The sequence below is a fragment of the Drosophila arizonae genome, chromosome X (assembly GCF_054131065.1).
Source record: "Drosophila arizonae isolate 15081-1271.41 chromosome X, UAZ_ARI_1.0, whole genome shotgun sequence".
NCBI classification, from domain to species: Eukaryota; Metazoa; Arthropoda; class Insecta; order Diptera; family Drosophilidae; genus Drosophila; species Drosophila arizonae.
In genome coordinates, this window is record NC_142927.1 from 17,686,186 (window position 1) to 17,706,361 (window position 20,176).

A 20,176-nucleotide genomic window follows, 5' to 3' on the forward strand; every position below is an offset into this window, starting at 1 on the left:
ATTCTCAGTTGTCTTTTGAGTATTTCAATTCCATTTGAATATTAAATATTTTAAATTGAATAAATGTTTATAGAATATATAGAGTTAAATAAAAATTAGGGCACTATAGATTTTATGAATTAAGTTGAAATTAATTTTTAGTTTTCTTTACTATAAATGCTATAAAAAATATATGTTTTTTTTTTTTTAAATTTTAATTAATATTAAATTATGTCTCATTATCTAGATTTAAATAAATTGAAATTCAGATAAGTACTTAGCTAATTTATTTTTATTTTCCGTCGATTCCATAATTTTGACCTCTTTAATATGTTCTATATAAAGCTATGCTCTATGAAAAACTAAACGCCCCAATTGCATTACTTAAAGTTTTAATTAGTCTAGGAGAATATTGAAAAATACATAATATTATTCTATAGCTCTATAATCTCAGATCAGTTCAGAAAAATGTTTTCAGTATCTAAGGATTTAAAAACATTTCAGAAAGAGCAAAAGTAGCTGAAAATGAAAAACTAATTCATTTACATTAGATGTCATTTACTTCACAGCTCTAGCTATCGGTTGCGATGTCTATCGATAGCTGCCAACAAATATCGATTGGTTAGAGTCGAATTGCAGCAAATGCCACAGAAATGCAGCCGGAGCGAGCTGCCAATAACATTCGTTGGCAGACGATGTTCCTGACCTGAGTTATGGTCAGGATCTGGGCGGGGCAGGGCGGGGCAGGGTAGGGCAGGGCCAAAGGGGGCGCTAGGGCTCGGCTGGGGCTAGTTGGGAGTCGGTGTCGACGCACTCAGAGCGTCGAATGCGGTGGCTTATGCCTAGCCTGATTGTAAACTTGCTTCACGTTCTCGTCCTGCCAGCTCGTCCTCGTCCTCGTCCTCGTCCTCGGCGTCGCAACGAGCAGAAGTCTGTGTGCAGGACGAAGGATGACGATGACGATGACGACGACGACGACGACGACGACAATGTCCTTTCACATTTGTCGTTTTAGCCGAGACGACGGCAGCAGCAGCAGCAGCAGCCGGGCGAACCCTCTAGCTTCCCTCGCAGTCTTCTGTTGGCTGCGCTGTCGCTGTCTCTGTGAGAAGAGCGCCGAATGCTGGGCGGTACGGAAGAAGCAGCAAGCACCAGGGGCGGGCCAGTGGCAGCGTTGGGGAGGGAGCGGGGGGGGGGGCGATTTGCTTGTCTGCTACGCTGTCTGCCCGACCCAAACTGCTGCCAATTTTTATGCGCTCCCTATTTTTATCCGAGTTTCGTTTCGTTCGGGTTTCCTTTTTGTTTTGCCTCCTCCTCGTCGTCGTCGTCGTCATCGTCGTCGTTTTTTTTTTTATATCTTTGCTCCCTAGTTGGGAGCAGCCCCCCGTTGCCGCCGCCCCTGCTGCTGCTTCCCATTCAGCTGCTGCTGCTTTATTTTATTTCATCTTCACTTTCGGGTTTCTGTCTCCTGTTTTCTTTTTTCGTTTCTTTTTTTTTGCGCTCTTCTTCTTGTTCTTTTTTTTTATTTTATTTTTTTTTTTATGGCCGGCTGCTGTTTCTTTCTGACGCTCGTCGAATGTGTATAGATTTTTCTGGCTGGGTGGCTCCGGCTGTGGGAGGAGCCGTATATTTCGATTCAAGGATATTTCTCAATATGTGTAAAAAGAGAGAATACATATACATATCCAGCTATGTATATATACATACATAAGCGAAATGAAGAAGTGAAAGAAAAGACAGGAAAAATTGCGAAAAGCTCTCAAGAGCTGCCTGGGCTGGGCTGGGTGGTTGGGTGGTTGGTGGTTGGGTGGTTAGGGGCACAGCTAGGGAGCCGCTGCTGCTGCTGCTCTCTGTGTCTGTCTCTCTGCGTGTGTGTGTGGGGGGGAGTGGTTGGGGGCTGGGCGCCTGGCTGCTGCCTGTACTTGATTGCGCGCGTTAGCTAAAATGAAAATCGAGCAGCAAACGAGGAAAAAAAAGGAAGAAAATCGCGGCATATAAGAAAAATTTATTTCTTTTTCGAGCGCGCAGGATTTCTGCCATTTGTATATAGAGAGCACGCACACATACAGCTAGTGTGTGTGTGTGTGTGTGTGTGTGTATATATGGATTGCTATGTGGCTGGCATTCTATGCACTAGCAATAAATCGCCTTTGCTGCTGCTGCTTACGTTGCTTCTTCTTCCTCTTCTGCTTCTTCTTCTATTTAATAAATGTTACCTTCTCTTCTTTACATATTACTAGCACTAGCTACCGCTCTCTCTCTCTCTCTCTCTCTCTCTCTCTCTCTCTCTCTCTGTCTCCCTCGCACTCTCTCTGTCTCTTTCTGCCGCTGTTTTTTCTCTTTTTGTGTGTGTGTTTTTATATGATTGGTTAGCAATTCATTTTCAAGTGTAGCAAATACACTGAGAAAAAAATCAAATAAGCTTTGCTTATATAAGTAAAAGCATTTGGAGGAGTTTCTTCCTCTTCTTCTTCTTCCTTTTTTGATAAAGTTTTCGTTTTTGACATGAGCTGCACTGAGCGAAAAATACTTAGATAATTTCGTAACTTAGTGTTATTATTAAAATTCATATTTATTATAAATATTCATCTATATTTTAATAAATATTTATTTTTTATATATTTATTTTTATTATTTGCATATTTAATATATATATTTTAAGTGTAGACCAATTATATATATAAATATACATATATATATATATATATATATATATATATATATATATATATATTTTTGTTTTTTTTTTCCATTGGTCATTTCAATTAGATTTTTTTATATTTTTTTTCTGGCATATCGCAATCAAAGTTTCTTATATAACAACTATATCTGAACACACGCACACACACATACATATATGTATATATATAGTATGTATTTGATTTGTATGTTTCTTAGCTTTTGTGCCTTTTGTGTGTTCATCTGCGATCTTAGCTAAACATCCGGTGTTTAACAAACGCACAATGAGAAGCTCCACGAGCTAAGTTGACTTAAATCATCAACAGCTCTCTCTCTCTCTTTACCTCTCAGCTCTCTCTCTGTCTCTCTTGCCCTATCTCTTTGGCTGTCTGGCCAGTTAGTCGTTAGTCAGATAATAATCATTAGTATGATCAATTGCGTAGCCAAAATGAGAAGAAGAAGAAGCAGCTGGCGATGAAGGGGTCGAGCGAGGGGGCCAGAGGAGGGCTAAGGCAGACAACAGAAAAAGTGTTGCGTTTAATTGGTAAATCAGTTTGGGTAGTTAGAGCCGCAGCGGACGTGGCGGCGGAAAGCCACTTAATTGAATTCGATTTGTAGACGCGTTCAAATGGAGCGACTCGACTTGCCATGTCAATGTAGAACAAACGGAAGTCCAAAATAAATTGAAAGCCATCCGCATCAGAGACCGAGTCCAAGTCCAAAGCCGCAGTTGAAGTTCGTTCGTTGTAGTTGCTGTTGTTGTTGTTGTAGTCGAAGTCGAAATCAAAGCAATCAGCGCAATGAAAACAAAAGGCAAACAAGTCGAACCGTCGAACAGTCAGCCTCAGCTTCAGCTGAAGATTTTTATAGTTGCTGTGTGTGGGTAGCCCCTGACGAAGTCGACGTCGCATTCGCCGTCGACGTCGTCGCCGTCGTCGTCATCATCTCGTCTCGCTTCCTGTTTTCATCATAAAAAATCAAAGTAATAATGCGTGTACTTGCGTTTGCCACTTTATAGATTTATTAGGCACACACACACACACACACACGCACAGTAATGCCCGCCACATGAGATTTTTATGCTCAACGGAAATTCAAATTAAAAATGCTCCGTAGGGGCAGAGACTCCTGCTCTATATAATGCCTATGTATGCGGAGTGGTCGTCCCATTGTGGGAGGGGCGGCAGCCTGAGGGCTCAGGGGCTGAATCGCCCCTCAACACACACACACACTCACATTATAAGGGCTGGCTGACAATGAAGTCGGAGCATCATTGCAAATGATGCATTCGCTTGGTTTTAATTTGATTTCTCAGTTCAGCTCAGTTTCACAATTTGCATAAGGCGAACAGTTTTTAGGAGAAAAACAACAAAAGCAACAGCAACAACAACAGCAACAGCAACAACAACGAAACAGACACGAAACTGTACCAAATCGAAGACTCCAAAAAAACGAAAGATGCGCGGGCGTGCATATAAATCAAAATGTGGACTTAATGCACAACATTATGATAAATATATATACATATATGTACATGTATCTACATGTGTGTGTGTGTGTGTGTTTTCGTTCTGATCGCGTTTCCCGATCGACTTCCTTTTCAGGGGTTGCGCGCATTGCGCAGACGCAGCCGCAGCCACAGCCGCTGCCTAATTAAAGGCAGCATTTTATTGTTGTTGTTGTTGTTGCTGCTGTTGTTGTTGTGACATGCTCATCATCATCATCAGGCAACATGCAACTTCACACACATCTATTTTTGGTGTCAGGCCAAAAAACACACACACACACACACATACAAGAATTCGAATTTGTTCTCATGTTTGCTGCGATGATGTCAAAGGTGCGCGGAAATTGTAGCCATTAAGCGATGGGAGCTATCAGAGGGGCAAGCTGGGAGCGGGGGAGAGAGAGAACTTATCGATAACACATGTGTGCAATAGTTGACAGCAAACAATGGGAAATAGCTGCTCAATAAACCAGAAAAGCTGCTTACATCTAACAGTAATCGATTTATAAGAGATCGTTAATTGCTGTGCATTATAAATTAGAATTATCGATATATAATCGAAGTATAATCAAATTATAACTGATCGCCAAATATACATATTTAGTTATTTAAATACTTTTATAAACTTTAGAAAGCAATATCTATCGATATATGATGAAACTATAAAAAAATCGATAAATCTATACAATAGATAATTTATAAAAATAATAAATAATTTTCATTACCTATATATATATATTTAATATACGAATTCTAAAAAATATTTCCTAACAATCGATAATCGATAATCGATTAATGTACACTATCGATTAATTTTAGCAAATATATAAGTTGAATGCCTATACATATATTTAATATACTAATTATAACATTTCTTATATCTTAACAATCGGTAGGTAATTATCGATAAACACAAAATTACTTACGATCTGTCTTTTATGTCAAGAGCGAGATTGGAAGAGTAAACATACCTGTAAGAGACAAAGAAATACATGAATTAGTCAAGCGTAAAACAAACGGAGATTAATCGATTAACAGTTAAGCAATTTATCGGCTACTTAGAGCCGTCCCACGTGCCCTTTGCAGTTGAACTTTGACGCGCTCTCGCATATTTTGTGGCACATTTTTTTGGTCGAGCGCCGGTCGCACGCCCAGCGCCTGCCACTGTGTGTGTGTGTGTGTCTGTCTGTGTGTGTGTGTGTTGGCATTTGTGGATTGTGAAATTTAAGTCAACAGAAGCGAACCCCTTTGAAGCCCCCATGCAGAGCGCTGCTCAAGCCTTTAACGCAAGGGTTAGACCAAAAGCGGCAGATGCCGCTAGACTTTCAATGCGATTATAAAGGCAGGACGAGAGGGAGGGTGCGAGCTGATGATGATGATGAGAAACAAGAAGAAGAGGAAGAAGAAGACGAAGATGTAGTCAGTTTGTTGTGGGCCTTGAAGTTGCTTTATTTGGGTTAAAGCGCTGCCCAACTGTTGCCCCAAAAAACAAGCAACAAGCAACAACAACAGCAACTACGGCACAGACTGTCAGCAGTCAGTGTGGCAAAATGTTCTAATTAAAGCCGGCAGTAAAAAGGCGGCGCACAGCCGAAGAATTGTGCCAAAAGGCGAGGACGACGACGACGACGACGACGACGATGCCGACGCCGACGCCGACGCCAGTGTCGGCAGTGAAAAACTAACCTCAGACAACAAACAATAATGAAAATTCTAAGCAGACGACAGCCAAGCACAGAGCGAGCGAGACAGGGACAAGGAGAGCGAGAGAGGCAGAAGGAGAGCGAGCGAGAGAGTTGGAAAAAGGAGAGCGCAACGAAAGGAAAACTAGCAAAAAGAAATTAAATTTAAAGAAAAGCGGCAAAAGCGACGTCAAGTTTTGTGTAGCAGAGCGGCAGGCGCGCACACACACACACACATATACAATTAAACACACACACACAGAGCTCCCTTTGGCAGTTGGCAGCAAAAGTAGCAAAAATTAGTAGCAAAAACTGCCTGCCACACACAGAGCTGCTTAGCTGCCAGCTAGCAAAAAGCACACACACACACACACACACACACACACGCAGAGTTGAGCATATTTTTAAGGCATTTCGCTTTGGCTTTCTTAAACTTAGCCAATGGCAGAGGCAGTTGGCTAAAAAGGCTGCCAACAAACGTAACCCACGTCCTTGAGCTTCAAAAATGGCGACAGAGACTCGACTGCTCGACTGTCTCGCTTGCACCCACTCTACACACATATACATAGACATGTACATGTACATATATACATATATACATATATATCGCTTGCTCTGTCTAGCTCTAGGCCTGTCTGTGCTTTAAGACAACAAGCAACAGTTTAAAATGCGCTGCGAATATTCGTAGCATACATTTAAGCCAACTGCCTGTGTGTGTGTGTGTGTGTGTGTTAGTAGTTTAAAGACTTAAACAGCAGCTGTTGTTAACACACACACACACCGGCACACACACAAACATACGCACTTTTAATTACGCACGTTTTGCGGCGCAGGCAAAACAAAAATCACAGCCGCAACTTAGGCGCAGTTCCTAGCTCTCTCTCTCTCTCTCTCTCTCTCTCTCTCTCTCTCTCTCTCGCTCTCTCACTCTGTCTGTCTGTCTCTTGCTCTGTAGCCGTCTCAAAAAAGCCGCAAAACGCATGTGTTTGGCTGTTGCGTGTATGCAGCACATGTCCTTGAAAGTTTTTGGCATAGTTTTTGGCCAACAAAGCAGCAGCAGCAGCAGCAGCAGCAGCAGCAGCAGCCGCAATGTTAATGTGCCTATAACTGTAACTGCCTGTGTATTAGTCTGTCTACGTGCGTGTCTCTCTGTCTGTGTGTGTGTGTGTCGGTTAATGACTTGTGTACTATGTGTGTGGCTGCTGCAGCTGACAGTCTGGCAACGCCGTCTCAAATTAAACACTTGAACTATGCGCCTTGACAGCCACTTAAGTGCGTCTACCCCTACCCCGCTCTCTCACTCCCCTCTCTTTCTCCCTCTCTCTCTCTCTGTGTGTGTGTGTGGACTAGTTCCTGTTAAAAACCCGGGTCCGGCTTATCAACAGCCGCCGATCGGCCGTGGAACGCGTCCGCATGATATGACAGAAATTATGACTTCATAATGCTAGAGAGTTGCCCATCAGCGCTCGCTTAACGAGCCATCGCTCGCTCCCGTCTCCTGCTGCCTCCTGCTGCCTCCAGCTCCAAGCAGGAGCGACCCTTGGCAGGGCGAAAATTCAATAGAAATCAGCAGCGATAACTAGCCACACACACACACACACACATACCAAAAATTGTAGGCAATTAAAAGTGCGCAAAGTTTTGCCATGACTAAGCGGGGGAGAGTGAGAGAGGGGGGAGAGGCAGAGTGAGGGAGTGAGGGCGAGTTCTCTTTCGTTTTTGACATTATTTCATAATTAAAGGGGAGCATGCGAGGGGTTTCTCTTCAACTCGATGTGTGTGTGTGTGTGTGTGTGTTTGTGACTCCATCCCGATGAGGGTTGCATTATCAGTGCTTTTGCAAATTATGATTGGGGCACATTAAGTCAAGAGGTGTGCGAGTGTGTGGGTAGGGCGCTGGTGGGCGCTGGGTGAGGGGGCGAGGCTCATAAATCTGTTAGTGTGTGGGCACTGATAAACGCCATTAATATGCTTTGATGGCCTATTAAACGTTTAACGGTATATAAAAGTAGTTGCGAGGGCAAACGAGAATGATAAATATATAAATATCTAGCGAATAAAGCAGAAATCAACAGCGAAAGCTAATTGGGAATGCATTAGAGTTCACTCTATGAACATGTGGCAACGCTGCAAGGGGAGACTGAAGAGCTCTGATAAGAATGAAAGACTACTGAAAAAAAAGAAAAAAAAAAAAACTGTTTCGATTTGTATTTCGCATTGAAAATTCCAATATATTTTTAGTACAAATTAGCATAAAATTGAGAATAGATACGGATGTGTGCAAGATGTGGCAACCATCTATATACTGGGGATTAGCCGGTCGACAAGACAATGAACGCCCACGACGGACGGAACGGACGTGCCAATAGGCAATCGAATAGCAAACTTATACCAGATCTATATATACAGATCGCATATATAGGTATATATATATATATTATATTATTTATGTAGTACATCAGCTGGGCAATTTGCTAAAGAGGCTGAAGGTGGTGGGGGGAGGGGGAGGGGTGTTGGGGGTGCTGTCTGCCCAGCCTAGAGCAATACGAAATCGCGTCTACTTATAACAAGTTTTTATGACAATGTTGCGTTCTTTTGTTTTGCGCCGTGTCTCATGGCAGATTTTCAATAAGTTTTTATACTCGGCCGAAAGCAACAACAACAACAAAATAAATAAATAAAAATTTAAAAAAAAGCCAAATTTATGTGGTAAAATTTATTTTCTTGGTCGATCGAAATATTGTGAAATCAAAAAAACAAATAAATTAAAAGCCACACAAGAATATACATATATGTATGTACGTGAGTGTGTGTGTGTGTGTGTGTGTGTCACACACTCGCACAATGGCAGCAATGCGCTCTAGTTCCCAGCAACACACAATGGGGCCTAGCCGCCAGACCCGCCGCACCACCCACCGCACCGCCGCACCACCCGCGCGCACTCCATCCACCTAGACGAAACTATGCCAAATTCAACTGAGAACTTGGTTTCAAATTTATTTTCATTTTCGAATTCAAATTCAAATTCAAATTCTATCGATGTGTGTTGGATATTTTTGATCGAACTGTGGGATTGTCTCGTTCACTTTATTTTTTGTTTTTGTCACAGCTATCTGGCTATCTGTCTCACCCTGGCCGCCCCCCCCCCTCTCTCTCTCCCACTCTCTCACTCTATCTCTGTCCGTCTCGCTTGCTGCCTTTCTCCTTTGATATACGTATATTTAGTACGATATAATACCTTTTAATTTAATATGCAGCTGACGTGCGCTCTATGATGTGGCTGTGGCTCGGCTATCGAACGAGCTATCGAGCGGTACACACACTCACATCGACAGCGACAGCGACACCGACCCCGCCCCCCCTCGCTGCCACTCGCTGTTGCCCACTTCCCTGCTTTTGTCTCTCTCGCTGTGTGTGTGTGTGTGTGTGTGTGTGATGTGATGTGATTTCGTTCGTGTTGTTGTGTTCGAAAATAAAATAAAATAAATCGAAATGACAGATCATTAAAATTTACAACAACACCAAAAAGCAAAGCAAAACTCAGACAGGCAGCAAGTTGTGGACATTATTTTCTGCCGCCCGGCGGCTGCCCCCCCAAAAACAAAAGCAAAAAAAAAAAAAAAACAGAAAATTAAGAATATAATATGAATATAAGAGTCCCACTTCCCGCCTATCCCTCTCCCTCTGCCTCTCTCTCCCACCCCCCTTGCACCGCCCCCGCCCACACTGTCGCCGCCGCCGAGTTATATTTGTCGTTGTCGATCAGTTTTTATGTCGTTCGATATGGCAGAAGCGAAAATTTTTATTAGCCTGCTGTTCCACAATGCCCCCAGTGGCAGCAGTTGCAGTTGCAGTTGCACCCGTCCCAAGTGGACGACGATGGCTGCCAAGCAAGTGCAATTTGTGGTTATGCATGTTTACACATGTTCGGCATTGTGTGCTGCCGCTGCACTTGTCGCTCGCCCTCTCGCTGCATTCGTATTTTGGCCAGCGGAGAGTTTTTGTGTAGACTTTGTAGAGTTTAATCGGATCATGTCAATGCAATAAATGCGCCGCTCAGCACATTTCTATGCATCGTTTAAGCTGGCGATCGAGTGCCGTGTAGAGTTTGTGGAGACTTTGTAGAGTTTTGGTAGATCGTGATTTGAGTGCAACTGCAACGAATTTGCTTTGTTGCGCTCTGCATTATTGATCATAGCTGGTAGAGTTAGTGTAGAGTTTGTGTGTAGAGTTTTCATTTGTAAGCGTTGTAGACTTCATATTTGAGTATGTGCACTAGCCTAGAATTTTTATAGATTTTTATGGAGAGTTTGTAGACTGTGTAGAGTTTTGCGTAGAATTTTGTATAGACTTCTGGGTAGAACTTAGTAAAGAGTTTTATGCAGAGTTTTGTGTAGAGTTTGAGTGCTGTTTCCTGTAGAGTTTTTAGACTGCAAGTCAATTGAGCTATGCCTGCAGTTGCATTTAAATTGGTGTAGAGTTTGTAAGCTTTGTAAAGTTCATATTTCTGTATGTAAGCTAAGCTAGAATTTTTATAGATTTTTATGAAGACTGTGTAGAGTTTGAGTTTTTATTGTAGTTAAGGTCTAGCTTGTGAAGAGTTTGGAGACTTTCTGAGAAATTGCAATGCAAGCGCCATTGAGCTTGAAGTCTTTGGAGACTTGTGTAGATTCTGCCAATTTGCATTCAAATCACAAATACTGTAGAATTTGTAGACTTTCCCATATGCATATAGATGCGTATCTAGATTTTATGCATATGCGCATTTTGCTGCACGTCTCTCAAAGAACTGCTCGATTTTTTCCCGCCTTGTCGAGCTCATAAATTAATAATGGAGGCGCTTGAGAGCCGCCTGTCGCACCAACACAAAACACATTAAAATATGTGCGAGCGTGTGTGTGTGTGTGTGCTGCTGTTTTATTTTATATATTTTTTTTTATACATGTTCTCAGCTACCCGCGAGACACGCCGCATGCAAGAAAATGCATAATATTTACGCCTATAATTTTCCTCTAATATTTTCAACAGCTGACATCGAGTAACACCAAAGACTCGCTAACCGAATGGGTGTGCGAGCAGGAGAGAGCAAGCGAGTGTGTGTGTGTGTGAGTGTGAGTGTGTGTATAATTGACACTCAATTATTTTAGGGGGGAACTTTTGTGGCATTATGCGCTGGCATTATCTGAGCTACTTAGCGGCGTTCAACTGCCACTTGTTGGAGGCCGCCCGCACACACCCGCAACCAAAAACAAAAATTGAACTAGCTAATAATACAACAACAGCAACAACAGCAACAACAACAATAACCACTTGAGCCACACACACAAAAGATTTCCGCTGACAAAAAAAAAACAGCAGCAGCAGTTGAAGATGAAAACAACAAAAAACCGAAACGACAAAACAGAAATACCAAAATCAAAAAATATATAGAAGACAACAACAAAATACAGACAGCAGTAGCAGGAAAAAAAAAAACAAAAAACTTTTAAGAAACCCCATCAGATGATCTACAAGAGATCTCTTCTCTCTCTCCCTCTCTCTCTCTCTCTCTCTCTCTCTCGCTCTTTTAAGAAAAATTGAAGCGCGATTGATCACATTGATCGCTCGGCAGTTGCTGCTGCTGCTGCTGCTGCCCGGGCAAGCAAAAGTATTTAGTAAATGACAAGAGCTAACAGAAGAGTGACGGTTGAGGGAAGGGTGGCGGGGTGGAAGGGGGCGGAGGGTCGGGCAAGACAAGCATTTTGTTTCGCTCAAGTAGTGTCGTCTATGCAGCTGATCTATATAATAATTCATATATGTTTTAAGCATCATCTTGCTGCCATTGAATACAAGAGCTGAGCGTCAAAGAACTTGTCGTCCATACTTCAAAAAGCAGCGTCAGCAGTTTATCATGATCACGATCAGACCAAATGATGACGATGATGATGATGATCATCATCATCAGCAGCAGCAACAGCAGCAACATCAACGAAAAATTGTGTGGAAAGCAAAGTGATCCGTTTACTGGGCTTTTCAGTTGCCCCTCGTTGTTGCTGTTGTTGTTGCTGTTGTTGTTGTTTCTTTTGTGTGAGAATTTCTTGTTTTGTGCATACACATATGTAGGCGTTGCTTTATATTATTATCTGACGATCCGTTTCGATCCGAACTGATCAATCTGTAGCTGCAATGCCTCAATTGCTGTTTCTTAGTAGAGTTCGCTTCTGTTGTAAATCGAAACACTTCAAATATTTTACTTCAACGATCACTTCAGTAGTCAGATGCGATCTATGAGTTGCCTAACGATCGAGCTTTAAGAGTCGACTGCATAAATTCATAATGCAATTTGAATGTGAAGAGTTTTGTGTCTTGGTTACGATCAGTTTAGTTCCATGAGAACTAAAGTCCAAAATCCTTGCAAGATCAGCTGGACGATCAATATTTGGCATTATTTGAGTGTAATTATAGGATCTAGTTAAGCTCCAACGATCGTTTAGTCATATCTGTGGAGCATCTCTTGGCATCTCTTAGCGACAACTTAGTGATCTTTAGGGGAGATCAATATGGATCATATGCCAAGAATTTACTAAGAATTCTGAAAGTCTTAAGTGCAAATTGTTGATGTTGCTTAAGAGATCAATAGTGTTGCATGTCACAAACACACACACACACGCACACTTGTTTGTCAAGGACTGAGACAGACAGCTGGAAATGGAGCTGGTAGATGAATGCCAGCGACTGGATATGACATCGAGACATGGCGACTCCACGCGAGTTCCGCACAAGTTGTTGCTGATATGCGATGCAAAGTTTTGTTATGCTGCTGCCGCTGCTGCTGCTGCTGCTGCTGCTTCTTCTTCTTGCATCTACATATATTTATGTGTATACTAAGTGTGCTGGTGTGTGTGATTTTTAGTCAAGCTGCCGCCAAATGCCGTACGGTAATAATTAAAAACATAAAAGGGGGAAAAATGCCACAACAACGGGAATGGGAATGGGAATCGGAATGGCTATGGGAATGGGCACAGAGTGCGAGTGAGAGAGAGAGTGAGAGGGTGCGAGAGAGGTAGAGGGAAAGACAGTGCTATGTGTGTGTTTGTGTGTGTGTGTAGGCGCGGGGTAAGTAGCGCATTTTGCCTACTTAATCATTGTCTGAGCGTCTGTGCGTGCAACATGCAGCAGGAGGCGAGAGGCAACTGTTGCTGTCTTGCCTGCTGCTGCTGCTGCTGCTGCTGCTGCTGCATTGCTACTTGATTTGATTTACGCCTGCCAATGCTTTATGATTGAGTGGGGCGAGCACACACACACACACACACACACACACACACACACACACGCACACAGTCACTCAGAGGCAGGAACAAACAGCACACATAAATATGTTTTTATTTTACATGCGCTCCCTCTGCTGCGCTGTCAATGATCGCGCATATGCCGCAGATATATTTTAGATTTATATAGTTTCTGTGTCTGTGTCTGTGTGTGTGTGTGTTTGTTTTTTTTTTTTTTTTACTCCACTCTCATTTTAATATTTTTACGTCTGTTGCGTCGCAATGAGCCGCAGCAAAGTCCACGAGAAAAAAAAATAGAGAACTATCTAACAGCTGTACAGATACAGATATATGTATATATATACCTATATCTGGCTAGAATTACCAGCAAAAAACTACCAAAAAAAAAAAAGGGTCGTGTTTTTTTAATTTCCCTCCCAAAAAAAGAAAAACCGGCAAATGTGTAGGGAAAAAAATTAGTTGTATTCCAGGCTAATGGGCATAACATAAAATTGTGCGCAGCTCATTGAATAAATCAAACTCATTTGCATACGACTGATAAATTATGGCGCACAGACAATTGACAAACTGACAGACTGACAAAGTGCGAAGCTGACAAACTGAGAAATAGAGACAAACCTAGTTATTGCTGTTGTTGTTGTTGTTGTTGTTGAGAAACCCTTAAGCAATGGTAATGCAACCTCCCCTGGCTGCTGCTGCTGCTGCTGTCGATGAACCCTTTGAAGAACCCGTCCAGTTCAACCCCACGGAACTGGTCAATGAGCAGGACGCGCCAGGCCGTAGATTTGATTATCACAAATAGTACCTGAAATCGAACGCTGAAACCTCTCGCAGCTCTCAGCTCTCAGCTCTCAACTCAGCTCGACAGATCGACGTAACAGATAGAAACAAGTTTTACGATTTCGCGTCATTTCGTTTCGTTTCGTTTCGTTTGGTTTCGTTTAGTTTCGTTTTCAGCTGAGACATGAGATATGCTTCGACCAACAATTTGACACTCTGATAAAGAACAAACTGAAGAGGCAAAGCAGCGCGCAGCCAGGTGACCACAAATGGGCAACATCAACAAATTGCATGCCCCAAATGTGTGATACACAAACCAGCTGCAAATTGGCTTAGTTCGCACAACTTCTAAATGTATTCCCTCTCTCCGTCTCTCTCTCTCTCATTTTTTGCACACTTCTTTTTCGTTTCAATGTCAAACTATTGAAATTTGACAAAGAAATAATTGAAATGAACTTTGCTGAAATTGAATTAGTATTCATGTCGAGAAGTTGCTAGAAAACTAGCTATGATTTGGCTTATTTACAGCTAAAAACTTAAAGACTTTTATTTGAGTATCTGATTAAGATAAGCTGGCTATCATATAGTTTTTTCAAGTAATGCTAGCTAAGAAAATTATTTGGCTAGAGTTCTTAGACTTATCTATCCCATATATTATTTCTATCTATTCTTTCTTCATCTATCTTTTATCTTTATATAATATACAGATCTATGCATCCTACCCATATCACTCTATACTATTTCCATCTATCATCTATCTATCTATACTACACTAGCTATCATCTGGTATATGATATCATCATATCTATCTGCCCATATTAAGCCAATCTCTTCTACATCTATCTCATACAGTTCCATTTATGTTTCCATTTAAACACTGCTCTAAAATTGTTAACTTTTGGCTAACATTATCCAATACAAACACCAAACATTTGTCTATAACATCAAATACAGCACTCAAACTAAACACAAAACAAAATAAATAAAATAACAAATTTGGGAAGCAAAAAAAAAAAAAAAAACAAAACAAAAAGTGGAAAAAAGTATTGCAAATCGCAACAAGCACTCAAAGTCAAAGCAAATTATATTCTAAACTAATTTTCATGTCGTGCCAAAAATAATAAAAACAAAACAGAGCGAAAGAGTAAGAGGGAGCGATAGAGAGAGAGAGAGAGAGAGAGAGGCTAAAGGAAGCTACAGCTATGAGCTTGCATAGGGAAAACTAAATTTTGATACGGCAATACATATATACATACATACATACATACATATTTATATAGGAATGCACATCTTTCGGGAGGGGCCTTGGGGGGTGGCGGGGAGCGGTGGGCGGCACAAAGGCAACAACTTAATTAAAACATCAATAAAAAATTGTAAAAACACGACAACGCAACGCGGGCGGCTGTAAAACTGTGCGCAAATGATTTTCATGCAAAATTGAAAAGCGAGAAAAACTGAAAATAGCTAAAAATTGCAACTAAAAAAGAAGAAGAAGAAGAAGAAGAAGTAGAAAGTGATGGGGAGCGCAAATAATATGCAAACGGAATGACATGAAATGGAATGCAGCAATGGGCAGATAAGGAGACAGCCAGAGAGACAGAGAGACAGTCGAAGAAGGGAGAGACAGAGAGACAGAGAGACAGTCAGTGCAAGATATTTGCGCACAGTGCTGTGCCTTAATGGCTGTACGGGGCCTCTATATGTCAGTGCCTGCATATGTATATGTATATGTATATGTATATGTATATGGGTAATCCTTGATCCCCCCACCGAGCTGCCAATAATGATGATTCCTTTTTAATGTGCGCTCCTCGGGCGTTGGTCATTATTCAACCGAGCTGCCCAGAGCGGGGCTCTTTGCGGCGGTGAGGCGGGGTGGGTCGGGGAGGGGCGGTAGGTAGGTTGGGTGCTGAATCTGTTGGAACTTTAGCATCGTGTATCGATCACAAATGTTGCCAATACGCACAAACCGAGAGCCAACAACAGCAACAACAACAACAACAACAACAAGCTGGCCAGGCCAACAGCACTCAAAACTCATCATCATCAGCGCTGTCTAGAGGATCTCTCGCTTTATTTTTGTTGTTTTATGTTTATTATTATTATTATTTTTTATTTCGTTTCATTTTTTGTTTTTTGCTTTTTTTTGTGTTTTTTTTTTGGTTTCAGTGTTGCTCTTTAAAGGGGCGTGCACAAAATGATATTTTATTCAATATCCTCGGCGAGCGGTTGAGTGAACGATTTGTCCTTTTCAGGCAGCTGGAAAAACTGTGTGTGTAGGAAATCAAATTGATGGCCAGACAGACATACAGAGTGCCTGCCAGATAGATAGACAGAGAACGAGTGAGAGAGAGAGAGAGAGGGGGGCGAACGAGTGAAAGAGATGGGGGGGGGCAAGAGAGAGAGAGAGCACAGCCTGAAATTAAAAACTCATAAGATATCGACTGATATATTGAGCTGCACAAATTACTGACAACTGAAGATGAAAGACGTGGCTCGCTCGCTCGCTCGTTGCGGCCGTCGACTGAAATATTGTTAAGAATGGGGCAAGCAGGCGGCGGCAGCTAAAAAGATTTTCAAGACAGGTTTGCAGTTGCACACACACACACGCACACGCATACAGTGGGAGCTATTTTTATTTATATGTATTCGGCTTGCATATAAAAAGACAATTAGTTGTTATTAAGTTGTACACACAAAAGCCGTTGAATCTCCTTTTCAACTCTATAAGCATTCAGTTAGTTCTCTTCCTCTTGCTCTCTGCCTCTCTTTATCTCTGCCTCCCACCCATTCCTCTCTCTTTGTGTGCCTTTTTTGGCTATAGATGTGAAATTAATGATGAGCAATGACAATGACAATGAGATTAAGCGCGGACAGGCAGCAAACAGTGCTTTCGATAACTTGTTATGGAAGTTATCGATATTATAAAAACGATAAGTAATGAGCATATCATATGTAATCAACTCGAGTAAAACAAAAACTGCAAACATAATTCAGACTAAATGTACATACATTTATCGATAAATATATATCGATAGCTTATAGTTATATGCATAGTTCAGCACTTGAAATGCAGATACTTTAAATAATAAACCAAGACAGCAAGCATAGCTTACATTATACTAAACATGTTAATCGATAAATATATATCGATGACACTTTAGTTCAATGCGGCTCTCACAATTATATATGAAGGCCTTTAAAGTGCCGAGACAGCTAACCTAGCTTCGACTAAACATTAAGCACTTATCGATAGAGATAAATCGATAATTTATTGCTCACGTAAATTGTTCAGTCAGAGAGTCTGATCTACATCTGATCTGCTTCACACACAACACCACGCTCGCTCGCTCGCTGATCGATTAATCGATATACCATATACATATATGTATTTCTGTTTAGTTTTAGTTCCTCTCTCTCTCTTTTTGGACATGCTTAACATGCCGCAGCAGATATGATCGCATCGAGCTGTCATTTCATATTGGATTGGATTGACCGGACAGGCAAATGCTTCAATTAGCCGGGGCCAGAGCTATTAATAATTAATAGTCGAGCCAAGCCGAGGCGAGTCGAGGCGAGGCGAGGCGATGTGAGTCGAGTCTAGCTAACCGGAAAAGCAACAAATACAACAGTGCACAAATAATGGTAATAATCATAATAATAAAAATTGATCAAGAGTCAGGCAAGTTATCGCACACACACACACACACACACACCCGCACACACACACACACACATGGTTCATGAACTCAATTTTTAATAATAATTTTTTGTTCAAATGATTTTTTATTTCACATTATTAGAGGCATGCCAAAGTTTTTCCCTCGCCCCCGCGTCTTCCAGTTTAATTGTTCGATTTTCAGTTTTTTTTGTTTTTTTTTTTTGTCGCTGTTATAGATACACATGTTGTTTTTATTGTTGTTGCTGTTGTTGTTGTTGGCGGAGGCTGCGTGGTTTTTAATTTCCGTGCTGACAAATTAATTTAATTATATTAACATATCTCCAGCGATCGAGCGATTGAGCGTTTCAAAATATGTATGTCGCTGTGTGTGTGTGTGTGTGAGTGTGTATGTATATATATATTTTTTTTTTCTACATCTATAAAACAGCTAGCAATATTCAGCTTCGCTTCGTTTCAATTCGATTCGTGTCAGCTAATATATATCTATATGTCGCTCTCTATATGTATTTGTGTGTATGTGTGGGTGTTTTTTTTTTTTTTTTTTTTTTGTGATTTTTAACCCTTGGGCTGACTCATTAGCTGCTCGCCGGCTGCTTGGCCCGGGCCACCGTAAATTGCACTTAAAACGCTAAAAATTATATGACACACGCTGCTGCCGCCGATCTCAATCTCTATCTATAACTGTTTATCTGCGTATCTGTGTGTGTCTCTCTCTCTCTATCTGTGTGCGTGTGCGTGTGTAAGCATGCAGGACAACCCTTGCGATGGCTGCTGCTCATTTAGGGCATATGCAAATGGCTTTTGAGAACTTAGCCGAGCGACCGCCATATTTGAAATAAACTTTAAAAAACTATCAAACACCAAGGTTGGTGGTGCTAGTGGTGGTGGTGGTGTCGATGGTGGTAGCTGATGCAGGAGCTCTCGAACCGGTTTCGATTTGATTAATATCCCCCCTCGAAAACCCAAAAAAATTCAAAAATTAAAAACACAAATCCCGAAATAAAAAATCGAAATTGAAAAAAAAAAAACAGAAATGATATCAAATAAACGAAAAGCCAAACACAAATGCATTTCGGCAATTAAAAAAGGACAGCAAAGAGACATTTCAATGTTTTAAGGGAAAACATGAATGATGTACATACATATACATATATACATATAAATAGTAGAACCCGATAAATCGAAATGGCAAGGGGATCAGTTTTTTTCGTTTTACGCAGAAATTCAAATTTTCGAGAATTATTGAGAACAAATTTATTTTTCGATTTATCGATTTAGCGGGGTACGAATTATCGAGACTCGACTGTATATACATACATATCACCCTATCCGTATATATATGGTATACTCATTCGTATAAAAAGTTTACCTATTTCTATAACAAATGAAATAACTTTGAAGAAATGAATATAGTAAATTAATTAAATAACTATTTAAATACATAATAAAAAATAAAAGAAACTTTAAGCATTTTCTCAGCAAACTAAATTTTTGCATTGCTTTTTGTACTTAAAATAATCCTGTATCTTCAGCTTATAGCGTATGTATAAGTCGAGCATAGACTTAGATTGTCTCTAGTGCTGCGCTTCTTTTTTTTTTATTTCTTTTTTTCCATTTCAGTCAGCAAAAATCACGAAAATCATGAAAATCGACCAAAGTTTTTCTTTTTGTTTTTTTTTTTTGCTTAGTCAAATGAGAGCAGCTTCTTCTTTTTAGCAAATTCAAATGGGTCAAGTTTATAGATTGCATTGCGACCGGGTTTTCGATTTTTTTTTTTTTAAGTTTTTTTTTTTACATTTAGCTTTTAAATTTGGGTTTTTCTTTTGTGTTGCTTTGCGAATCGAAAATACGGAAATGATTGCGCGCTAGTTATATATGTATATATGGGTAGCTCTACATAGATGTCGATATGTATATGTGTATTATATGATTTTATAATTTTTGCTAATCTGGCAATTTGTTGTTGACGTCTTCGATGGCTTTACGAATTGGTGCCAATTTATATAGATAAATATGGCGTGTGTACTTGAAAGTCAAAGAAGTTGACACAGAGAGCGAGAGAGAGAGAGAGAGAGAGAGAGAGAGAGATTAGGAGATAGAGAGAGCTCGCGCGCTAGAGGTAGCGCAATTTGGACAGCTGTCGCTGTTGTTGTTGCTGCTGCCGCTGTTGTTGTTGTTGTTGTTGTTGCTCTTGTTAACTTGGTTTTATTTGCTTTCTGCTGTCTGTTAATTATTTAATGAACTTCTATTTTTGGCCTTACAAATGAATATGTTTAACTGATGGCAGCCGTCTCGCTCGCACACTCGGCTCAGCCCGTTATTTATGATTACACAATTTGGCTTGTCAATGATATTTATGGGCTCAGATTTTCGTCTACTTATGGCAACTCTCGAGCGCTCTTATCGCTGATAAGCCCAAAAATTAAGCTAAGATCTTGTTGAATTTGCCGATGAGATCACTTCAATACACGCCAACACGTACACACACACACACACACACACATACATGTATATATGTATATATACACTGAGCGCACTTCCAACTCCTACTTCAACTCAACTTTGGATCACACTTGAAATCGATCTGTGTCTAATTGCC

The 20,176-nt window shown here is 40.8% G+C and overlaps 1 protein-coding gene and 1 long non-coding RNA gene across 4 annotated transcripts in view; one reads left to right on the top strand and one right to left on the bottom strand.

Moving 5' to 3' along the window:
• The window catches only part of ct (homeobox protein, cut), a 99,705-nt gene that overhangs the window by 72,737 nt on the left and 6,792 nt on the right, over nt 1-20,176 (bottom strand). The gene's annotated exons all lie outside the window — the stretch shown is intronic.
• Nucleotides 14,812-18,468, top strand: LOC149267961 (uncharacterized). The gene is made up of 3 exons (XR_016271128.1): nt 14,812-15,039; nt 16,720-16,832; nt 17,298-18,468. It is a non-coding gene; the product is annotated as an uncharacterized LOC149267961 (long non-coding RNA).